This window comes from Lactuca sativa, chromosome 7, assembly GCF_002870075.4.
Source record: "Lactuca sativa cultivar Salinas chromosome 7, Lsat_Salinas_v11, whole genome shotgun sequence".
NCBI classification, from domain to species: domain Eukaryota; kingdom Viridiplantae; phylum Streptophyta; class Magnoliopsida; order Asterales; family Asteraceae; genus Lactuca; species Lactuca sativa.
Window position 1 is genome coordinate 141,076,017 of NC_056629.2, and position 12,053 is coordinate 141,088,069.

At 37.0% G+C, this 12,053-nt stretch overlaps 1 pseudogene; it reads left to right on the forward strand.

Moving 5' to 3' along the window:
- Nucleotides 1-8,556: 8,556 nt before the first annotated feature.
- LOC111887796 (5S ribosomal RNA) lies at nt 8,557-8,674 on the forward strand (annotated as a pseudogene).
- Nucleotides 8,675-12,053: the final 3,379 nt, after the last annotated feature.

Sequence of the window (12,053 nt, forward strand, 5' to 3'; positions counted from 1 at the left end):
TAATACTAACTTGTAATGTCCAAAAAATACTAAGTAAAAATTTCATTTTTTTCAAAAAACTAAAACCATTCATTCTTTTATCCAAAAGATAATTAGAGTATAAAAGTATTCTCAAAACATCAGAGTAAGTAGTGCGGAAAAACTCCAGTGGATGCAATACGATCAAGTCGATCCCATCCCCTTGGAAACAAAAAGTACCTGAAATAATAGACTTAAATATGTAAGCAGAAAGTTTAGTGAGTTCTCCAAAATACCACGTACCATACATAATATAACAAGTCTATTTCAACACCAAGTGAATGCTATGGGTAAAATCATAGTCTTACAATCACTTCCTGCCACAGGCCAAATCCTGGATTTTCCATGCAATTCCAAAGGCCAAATCCTGGTCTTATGTACAAGAGGGGCCAGGTCCTGATCTTTCATACAATTGCCAGGGGCCATATCCTGGTATTACATGAAAGAGTAACAATGACAATTAGCATCCTACATAGTATAGAAAGAAGTCACACCTTACAATCAATGTCAAAATACCAAGGCTCGTACAACCGCAAGACTGATGCCACACACCACCTAATAAAATATCCAAGTTCAAACCTTAGTCTACCATCTAAAACTAACAATTTGACCAAAAGTCAACCATGTCAAAAAGTCAATGGTCAACGGAAACCATGTTGTGGCCAACCAATGACCATGTCGTGACAGTTACACGACAAAACAGTCACAAAAACCCATCACTACGTTGTAGCGAGCATCGTGTCACATCATGGTTTATTAGTTCAAGAAAGCTTAATTGATTAAGTTCTAAATCTGTTAATTCCTTTACTTAAACTTTCCAGAAGGCTTTTTTTCGCTCACATGCATCATAAAAATCCTTGATTTATGGACATGCATGTACAATGCATGTCTTTCACTCAAACTATGTTAAAATGAGAGAAATATAGTCAAAACCCCATGCATGAACTCAAAACTTCATAATACTTTAGATTTGGAGCATCTAACCTTCTTGGGACCTCCAGGATCAATGTTGTTGCTAACTTTATCGAATGCATCCACTCAAGCCAACTCAAACATGATGAAATATGCTTAAAGACCTAGATCTAGAAAGGTAGGACAAAAGATATGAGCTTTTAGACTTACAAAGGTCCAAGATATTCTCTAGAAGGCTAAAACAATGCTAGCTTGTTAATCCTTTTTCTTCACAACACTTCTTTCTTCCTTCAAATAACCAATAGCACTAAAAAATGCTTAAACATGGAGGAAAGAGGATTAAGGTTTATTTCAAGGCATTCGGAGGTGATGGAGGCTTAGGGTGAATGAAACTCTAGCCATCACTTCCTTTAAATAGTGCCCAAGGCTAAAAATCTAGGGTTTTGAGCCTTGGACGTCACCACGTCATGACCAATACATGACCACGTCGTAGTCACTTAAAATGATCATGGCTCCAAAAGACGTTGCCACATCATGGTCATCCTCCCCACCATGTCGTGGCCACCACAATTTCACATGATTAAATAATAAAACTCATACATGAAAACCGAGTGTTACATTCTATAAACAAAAAGAAGAAAATATAGTATTTGATATTTTCTAGTGATCGGTAAGGGCTAAAAAGTAAAAAAGAAATCAAAACATAATGGAAAATGGGGAGCAAAAAATGTTAGGGCTAAACGCAAACTACATCGTAATATCCTTGCTAAATGAAAACTGGAAAAAAATCATGCCAGAAAACTATCTAACACGTCATCATAACATGGTTTTGATTGGCCAATGTCTAAAATGAAAAGTTTTCCAAAATATAATGGCATATAACGAACAAAAATTTTGGGGGTAAATCAAAACAAGGTCGTATAAATAATGGTGTTATGACATTAACCCATTTAAGACCACTCGGTGTAGGCAATGCCCACGGCGTTTTTGTCTACGTGGACGCTTGAAAACGACATTATAACGCCCAAACACCTCCCTACCCTAGCCGTTGCCTCCCAGCACCTTGGTAACGAAGTGTATCACCATTTTTTGAATAGAAACGATCAAATGACCATTTGTGAACGGTCAAAAGGTTTTATATATATATATATATATATATATATATATATATATATATATATATATATATATATATATATACACCCATTTACTCTTCATATAAAAACACATATATACACATATATTACCTAAACAATTCTTCTATTTCTTTCATTTTATATACAAAAAAACAACCACATTTTGTTTCAACCAAGCTATGGAGCAAAACCCGAACACCCATCCTTCAAACACAAACACATCCGTTCCGATGGAGTACGCACAATACAGGGATTACATGAACCTACTCAACACAAACTCACCACAAATACAATTTCAAGAAATATTTTTTAATCCCAGTGCAATTTTCTACATCGCCCTACATGTAACAAAACCCAAATCTTCAACAAAACCTTTTCAATACTTTCGCTTCCATGCCACAAAAAACCACACAACCAATGCAAGAAACTATTCACAGAACGCAAGTAGGAGGTAATCAGAAAGGTAGAGGGAAAGGGAAAAGGAAATGGAAGGCAATTATAGAAAGTGGAGAAGAACCTTTATTATGGTGGACACCGGAGGAGGAGTACACATTTGTGATGACGTGGTGCAGGACTTTAAAAAATCCAATCGTAGGATATGATATGTGGAGAGTTGGGTTTTAGGAAGCCATGCTCGGAAAATTCCACGTGATTTCGAAGAAACAACCATATTGCAATGTCGATATGCTTAGTAGCAAGTGGACTCCAATCAATCACCAGCGCACCAAGTTTAATGGGATTATCACGAGACTAGATTCGCAAAAGCAAAGCGAAAAGAATGATTTCGATGTGTTCAAATCCGTGAGGGAACAATACCATGTCGAAATGGGGACCGCATTTGAGTTTGAAAAAATATGGGAGATTGTCATAAAAGATCCAAAATGGATTAAGGCGCAAACATCATCGAAGGCACAATCAGAGAGGTCTCATAATTCTAGTTTGTTTGACGTTTCCATCATATGAACTAATATCGACCTCAACGCCGAAAAGGATGACATCCCAGACGACATCGAAGAGATCTCCCCCCCTCCCCCCCCCCCCCCCCCCCACCCACAGACACACGTCAATTGGTCTAGCGCAATAAAGAGAAGCGCGCTCAATAACAAACGAACGAAGCAAGAGAAGGGCACAAGAGTTCGTGGAAATGAAAGAAAATTTCGACCAACACAATCTAATCGCACAACAAAAGGTTAAAATGCAATGTGAGCACTTGGAGTTCCTTCGTATGCAAGCAGAAGAAAATCAAATAGTGAATGATTTAGCAATTCTTCAAACTAGTGAACAAAATATGACACCACGACAAGTGCAAGTGCTCCGAAAGATGAATGAGATGATCGAAAAGAAATATTCGGATAACTAGTGTATCGTTTTTATGTTTTAAATTAGGACTATGTTTTTTTGCGTTCAATGTTTTTTTTGGTAATGTTATTTCTAATTTTTAAATGTTATGGTTAATTTAGGATTTAATTAAATTGCATGTCTTATTCTTTTTATAAACAATATAACGTGAATAAAAAACAAATTGGAAAAATAAAAAATAAATCGAAAATAAATAAATTAAAAAACGAACAAAAAAAATGATGACATGGAAAATTGAAGGTGTTATAGCATGTTGCTCGTTTACTGACTTGGTATTATAATAATATTAATGACATGACATGTGAGGTGACATTTTTAGGTGTGGTAAGTAACATGTATAAACGTGTTGCCTACACCCACTAATCTAAAATTCAAAGACGTCTTTATTTCATCTTTTATTTTTTATATGTCACTTCAGCGTCACATTATTTTTCTTTTACTCTAATTTCACTCTTCAAAATTCATGAAATAGTTACATTTCACTTTTTTTACAATATATTTATTTTAATTTTAAAAACTATAATTTAATATATATATATATATATATATATATATATATATATATATATATATATATATATATATATATATATATATATATATATATATATAATTAAAAATGATTGTTAAACATAAAAATTAATAAAAATAAAAATATTTTATTACTTAAAAATAAAAATTACATAATAAACCTAAAAAACATAATTAAAAATTACATAATAAACAAATAAAAATTGTCCGTTTGCCTTCAATTGATATGTATTGAACCTTTATGTTTTTGAAGTTGTATGTTATTATTCGTATAAAAATAATAATAATAATAATAATAATAATAATAATAATAATAATAAACAAAAACAAACATAAAAAATCTATAGGAAATATTTTTTTTTGTAAACTTTTCCTTCAGCTTCAAAGCAAGCTTGAAAGAGTCTCGAATGATGATCGGTACCTTGCATAAAAAAATTACAGACGTTCCATTTCTTTTTTTCCTTGCATGCCTTTTCTTTTATTATAATTTTTTTTCAAATATCAAACGATTAGCAAAATTCAAATTTCAAATTGTATTGATAAAATTGTTTTTTCTATGCACTTTAGATTTGATACATAGAATCACAGAAAAATATAGAATAAATATATGAAAACAACTTCTAATCTTAACATTATTCACAAATCAAGTCCACTCAAGTGAAATGAACTAAAATAAAACCATTTATCCGAATAAATTCAGACCCCCTCACTAGTCACTACCCTACTGTTCTGAAAATAAAATATCTCCACAACTAATTTTGAAGCATTAAAGTTTGATTGAATTGGAAAAACCGAACCCACCCACCATTCACCAACACCAACCCATTAAGTTTTTAAGTCTCTCATTTTGGAGACTTTTGACCATTTAGGCTCATTAATTCCTTTGCTCTGACTCTTTTGACTTTTAGTACCCATGTTATGTACCCCCATTATTGAAAAATACTCTTTTTATAAAATATAATTTTGTAAAATATAAGTGATTGTAATATTTTATTTTGTTAATATTTAATTCCCTTCTAATTTTAAGAGATGTTATATGGAGGGAGGTACATGACCCCGATTTGTTGGGGAGAGGTTGGTCATCAGGTCATGGGCAGCACCGAAGTGGTGCTTAAGACCACAAAGTTAATCCAGCAGGTGCGCAACAGGATATGGGTCGCGTAGAGTTGACAGAAGAGTTATGATGATCGACATCATTCAAACCTTGAGTATCAGGTAGGGGACTTGGTGCTGTTATAGGTGTCACCTTGAAAAGGTGTCATCGGTTTCGAAAGCGGGGTAAGGTGGACCCCGGTTTATTGTCCATTTCAGGATTATTGCCCGAGTGGACAGGGTTGCATATCGGCTAGACCTACCTGAGGATCTCAGTCAGATCCATAACACTTTCCACGTGTCTCAGTTGCGAAAATGTGTAGCTGATGATTCAGCAGTGATTTTGTTGGATGATATTCAAGTTGATGAGCGCCTGAATTATGTAGAGAGGTCGATTTCTATCCTCGTGTAACACTTGTACCCAGGTATGTATCTTATGTCCTTTTATTTTTGGAAATATGCATTTTAGTCCGTAGATTAGTACGCGGGGCGTACCACTTGCTATGCTTAGCATACTAGCTGAAAAGCCAGTACGCGGGGCGTGCCACTTGGTACGCTTAGTGTACTGAGTTGATGATTAGTCGGGACCCCGGTCACGTATGTTGGACGTATATATACGTACGTTGGGTATACGTAGACTTTAATGAAACCCTAATTAGGGGTTTTTCCACCCTATATAAACATCCTTATTCATTAGGGTAGGCCTCCTTACCAGCCTCTAAAGCTCCAAAACCCTATAAACGAGTCTTAGCCTCCATTGTTGAGTGTTTTAGACCTTGGAGAGAATTTGGTGCTCATTTTGTGCATTTTGAAGGAGTTGGAGAAGCTTGAAGTTGCTTAGCTTGGTGAGAAGATCTTGGATCCAGAATCACCACCCTCTTTGCAAAGCTTTTCATTACTTACAAACATTTCCATACTTATACGACTTTCTTTCAAAACAATGTCAAGACTTTCATTATAAGTTTTACAAATCAAAGATACATTAATGTTTATGAATTCACCAGCTTTTTTGCTGATACTCGCTTTCAAAATAACTTGTATTCTCAGGTCACAAATAGACAAGTATGACGACCAGGTTTGTGAAGACAGGAGCAGTCTAGACTCGTCTTATTCTGATTATTCATTTTATTGTTGTATATTATGAAAGAACACACTTGTAACTAAAATTTATACTATTAATGCAATGGATGATGTTGTTGCTTGTTTACTACTTTGCATTGTTGTGATACATTACATGACGTCCTCCGCCCCAGAACGTTTCCGTCGTTCTCGGTTTTGGGGTGTGACAGATTGGTATCAGAGCATTGTTTATAGTGAATTAAGTATATCAACCCATAAAAGATATACTAACTATAAATACAATGGGATTAAAAATACTCTGACCAAGAGTTTATACTTTAAATAATAAAATATTTGATTGAGTATACGTGCCTGCATTCATACTAAAATCCGTGTCACAATGACAAGAACAAAAGTATTACGATTGTTGAATATCACAGGTAAGCTCGGGGATGTATGGTCAGTCTTGGGAGTGGCATAGTCTGATCAACTATGCTGGTCCGAGGAGTGATTAGCATATGCCCAAGAATGGTTGTGATATGGAAACAATTCTAAAAACTTACCAACACTACCACAATGAAATACCATAGGGGTATTTGGTGTTACTATAATTACTTACTTGAGAACTAAAAAGGATCTTCATTACTAAGTTGATAGTTGCTAAGTGGATACACTAAGGCTATATGTAACTAGGATGTTATAGACTTAGAATCTGTGAAATTTTTGCTTTACCCCTATTCCTTGTGAATTTGGAGTTAAGGTCACTTATTCGAAGGCCTATCCTGTGTTGATTACATATGACTGGTATGCACTTTACAAATAGCGATGTAACTAATGAAGATTTTCTAATAATTATCTAGATAGTTCGTCTAATAATTATTTCCTTACCCCAATTCTTGCGTAGATAACATGGTTGGACTCCATCCCCACGGCAACCTGTACCTTCCGAACAAAGTCATTGTTGGATGGTTTGGAGAAGAACCAGAGAATGATCACCCAATCCCTTTGAATGATCACCACGCTGAAGACCTCACGGATGATGACAACTCCGAACCCGAAGTTGAGAACCTACCACAGGCAGCTCTCTTTCCAAATCATAACCCTCGTCCGGCTTTTCAAGGCCCGACGCCTCCTTGGGTAGAATGCTTGGAAACATGGAGCCAAGGACAGAATCAGCCTATTCCGTTTAACGGAGACCGAAACTTTTATGACCTGAGCAATCGGGGCTCAGCAAACAGAATCTTGCCAATCCTTGTCCACAAAGTGGCCCGAAATGAGATTCAAGGCAAGACAGCCCTACATCAAATCACAGAAGTTGTCGTCAATGCGAGAATGCATACCCTTCGCACCATTCGTCTGGAAGATGCTCGTGAGAGATCTGAAAGAGACCATGAAACCCTGCTTCAAGCACTGGCTGAATCATGAGCCGAAGTCATAAAACTCCGAGTACGCCAGAGGGTGTACGAAAGACACCTGCTTGACATGGAACGTCAACTGGCTGAGCTAAGAGTTCACCAGAGGGATGATCGTCACCAGTAGGAGATACTTTACTTTCTTTCTTGTGTTAAAGAACCGTGTTCCTGTTTATGTCCTATGTGGCATTTTCTATGAAACTGCTTTGTACTGTAAGTACTTTTAGTTAGGCCTTTATGCGGCCAAAACTTTTGCTACTCCGGTTATGATGTAAGACCTTCTTCAAGGTCAAATTTTCCCTGAACTTATTACATCTTAAACATCGATGATATTGACAGTCGGCTAACTTCCGTGTCACGTTTTTGTTCAAATACTCTCATCATACTTTCATTGGAGGCTATCTGAAACATGCTATAGTAACGTCATTAGACTATAGTAATTTAACTCCGGAGACATTTCCAAGTCTCTTTCAGTGGTTGGATCATATTATCCACCAACCTATAGTACCTTGGCGCGAACGACAAACTTCTTGAGACTAGTCTACGAACTTACTTCCATTCCGTACTAGGACTGCATCATAGGGATGTAGGTCAAACCTTCGAAACATACTCTTACTCTTTCATTGAGCGATCGACGTACATCCAGGTTCAGTAGTAGCCTTTACTAGGAAATCTTAGTTCATCGAAAAGATTCATAAGAAGATTATTGTTAAGATTTTCCTCGCTCATACATTCCCGAGTTATATATAACGAAGACCTGGTAGACAATAGAATGTGAGATTTCTAACGTAGTTTCTTTTCCTCGTTGGGATGTGGGACTAGAGTAGAATCACACATTTTATTATCCGCCCCGTCTTGATTATATCATGACGTGTATGAGCTAAGTTTTCATGTATAATAACTCCTCTCTTGGCCTAAATCAAAATGATACAAGAACCGTCCGGACAGTTTAACGACTACTCAGCAACAGAATGAAAAGACCAAGCTTCTCACCTTTGGGAGCTCTGGTCTTATTCTTCAAGAAGACAGAATCCAAGGAGTGCGATCATACCAGCACTAATGCACCGGACCCCATCAGAACTCCGCAGTTAAGCGTGCTTGAGTGAGGGTAGTACTAGTATGGGTGACATTTGGGAAGTCCTTGTGGTGCAGACCTCAACAGGACTTCCATTAGAAATCATCACTCTCTGCCTCACATAGATGAATCAGTTCACCAACCGCAAGGAACAAAGTACCTTTCAGAAATGAACCTAAGATCCGAATATCACCAGTTATGCGTGTTAGTGAAGGGTGTCCCGAGGACAATCTTCCAACTCGATGCGGACACTACGAGTCCATAGTGATACCTCTCGGATAGGACCAATACTCCTGTAATATTCATTAACTTAATGAATAGGGTACGTCATTCTTACTTGGATCAGTTCGTCATTTTCCTTATAAATGACTTACATATCTACTCTCGTAGTAAGAAGGAAATCATAAAGAGCATCCACAACAAACCCTGGAAACATTACGATCAAAGAAACTTTATGCAAATTTCTCTAAATGCGAGTTTTAGATTGAAGAGTCGAGTTCCTGAAGCACACTATTAGTGATGTGGGAATTTTGAGGACCCTTCCAAAAATCAAAACCGCTGAGAATTTGTCAACACCAAGGATACCGACTAGATTTCGCCAAATTCTAGGTCTCGCTGACCTACTGTCGAGAGTTCATCCAGAACTCATCGCGGATTACGAAACCTCTTATGACTTTGAATCAGAAGGGAGTGGCCCTTGACTGGGAAGACAAGCAAGAGGAAGAAAACCTTGAGATTTCAAGTGAGAGGCGAAATCCTTTTGGAAATCTCACTCTAGGAAGGCTTGATACACTTCGGAAAGCGTGGTAAGCCAAATCCAAAATAGTTAGGACCTCCGAGATTCTTGCCAGAATCGGTCCTGTAACTCACAAACCCAACCTACACCACGAACTCAATAGTGTACATTCTACCCTTCGCGTCTCGAACTTGAAGACGTACCTCTCCGTCAGGACTTTCGTAAGCCCACTCGACAAGATCGAGATCAACGAGATCCTCGCCTTCGTGGAAGAACCGTAGTGACCCTCGACCGAGTGGTCAAGCGGACGAAGCAAACGCCGTCTCCCACTAATGAAGGTTCGTTGGGATACCAACCGAGGACCCGATTTCACTTATGAGCACGAGAACCAAATCGATTAGGAAGTTTCCCCATCTCCTTGCTCGATTATTCATGCCTACTCCTTTACCTAAATTCTAATTTCGGGATGAAATTCCTTCTAACGGGGGATGATGTGACAACCCGAAATTTCCATTCTATATAACATATCAAGTCAATAGAAGTCAGAACAGTTACTGTAAATTTTCAGACTTTTTGGAAAAAGTTTGAGTATTTTCGGATTTACACTTTAGGAGAAATTAGGAGATAGGATGCCCTAGAGTATTATGTGCATCTTAAAAGTTTCAAAACTCCATGAGGTTGGAGTTTACGGCTCAAATGATATTTTGGACCAAAAACCCCAAGGGGTATAATAATGGCCCTTAGCCATATTTGTTTCATTTGTTCCATTTTCAACTAGAGAAAAACCTGAGTCTCTCTCAAGGATCTTCAGCTTTTCATTCCAAATCGTAAGTCCTTCTATCTAAGAGTGTTATAGGGCTTGTTATGTGTCTTAGCATCAAGAAATCACAAGGAAACATCAAGATCAAAGAGTTTACGGCCCAAGAACACCTTGGACCGTAAACCCTTCTTTGATGGCCAAAAGTGTGCAGTAGTCCCTTCCTTTCCTTGTGAAACTAGTCTAAACTCATACCTTAATGTGTGTGTGAATTGAAAGCACAAAATACCATGGTCCATAGTAGATTACGGCCGCAAACACCAAAGGATTTGGTCTTAGGGCCGTAAACCCTTTTTAAGGGTGCAAATGACACCCTAACACTTTAGTGAGCCTTGGATTTTAGCATAGAACCTCACCCCTTTGAGTTAAGAACTTCATTTCACGAAATGGTACTCCTTAGCATGAGTTTACAGCCGTAAACTCATGGAGGAGTGGTCCCAGGGCCATGAACACCAAGCAAGTTCATTTTAGGACCTTAAACCCACCCAAACACTTGTTTAAAGCTTTGGAGCACTTAACCACTTAAGACCTTAGAGTTTTAAGCCCCTTTTGGTGACCAATTGAGAGTTTACGGCTAGGAGTAAACTCCCCTGGGCCGTAAACTCCAATAAAGATGGTCAATGGACCATAACCTCCTGTATGAGGCTTTGCACTCCTTTGTTGCAACCCGATAGCCTCCTAGCACTTGACCAAAGTGTTTTCCTCACAATAGGATGTTTATACATGTTTAATTAGTGTTAAAATCAATAATTGTTTATATACGTATGTCTTCATATGTAATTAGGATCATTGTGTGTGTCTAAGTCTTCACTTGACATCAAGCACTTGTCCGACACTTCCTTCCGATCCGCTCACTACAGGTGAGTTCATACCCCTTGAATTAACCTTTTAAATATTTCTAAATGTTTTTAAATGCTTTATGGGGGGAATACAAGTTGAATCATGCTAGTTATTATATCAATCACATGTGATTAATAACTAACATGCAAATGGATTTGCTATACGTTAGCTGTTTTACCAAACAGATTTCTTCAAAGGACTTTCTTAAACGTTTTTATATGTTTAAAACTCTTTATCAAACTGCTTTATACATTGTATGTTTCTTTTCAAACTCTGTTACAAATATGTTTCAAACAAAGGTTTTCTTTATACTTCAACTGTTTATTCAAACAAACTATTTTCAAACCGTTTTATAAACTGACATCAAGTCGATCTTTTCTTAAATATAAATCTTTTCCAAAGGTTTAACAAAACTCCTTTTATGCTTTTATATTATCAAATGCATGCCTGTATATGTATAGTTATATAAGAAATGTTTAAAGGACTTAGGAAGGGTAAACTGCTTTATTTCCTTTTCCCCGTTGGGATGTGGTCTGGTAGGGTATTGGTTATCCGTCCGAATGTCGTCTAAATATTAGTTATATATCATGTATACATATGTATACATAAAATTGCCCTCATTCAGTTCAGTACCTTTGGCTAGCAAAGGTATACCTTCGTTGATACTTGTACATTTCTAGTAACTATTATAGGTATAGTTAGGAGATACTACTTGATATTCCTATTACAAGGAATTACACCAGAATCGGTTCATTCATGAGTCCATACGAATACATGTTGTTTGTAGAGATACACTTACTTGGATACACTTGCCAGGATACTTTTACATAGATACCTCGTTAAAAGCATGCCCGTATATGTATAGTTATATAAATAATGTTTAAAGGACTTAGGAAGGCTAACCCGCTTTATTTCCTTTTCCCCGTTGGGATGTGGTCTGGTAGGGTATCGGGTATCCGTCCGAAGGTCGTTTAAATATCAGTTTTATATCATGTGTACATATATAGACATAATAGTTCTAATCAGTCAGTTCAGTACCTTTGGGTAGCAAAGGTATACGTTCATA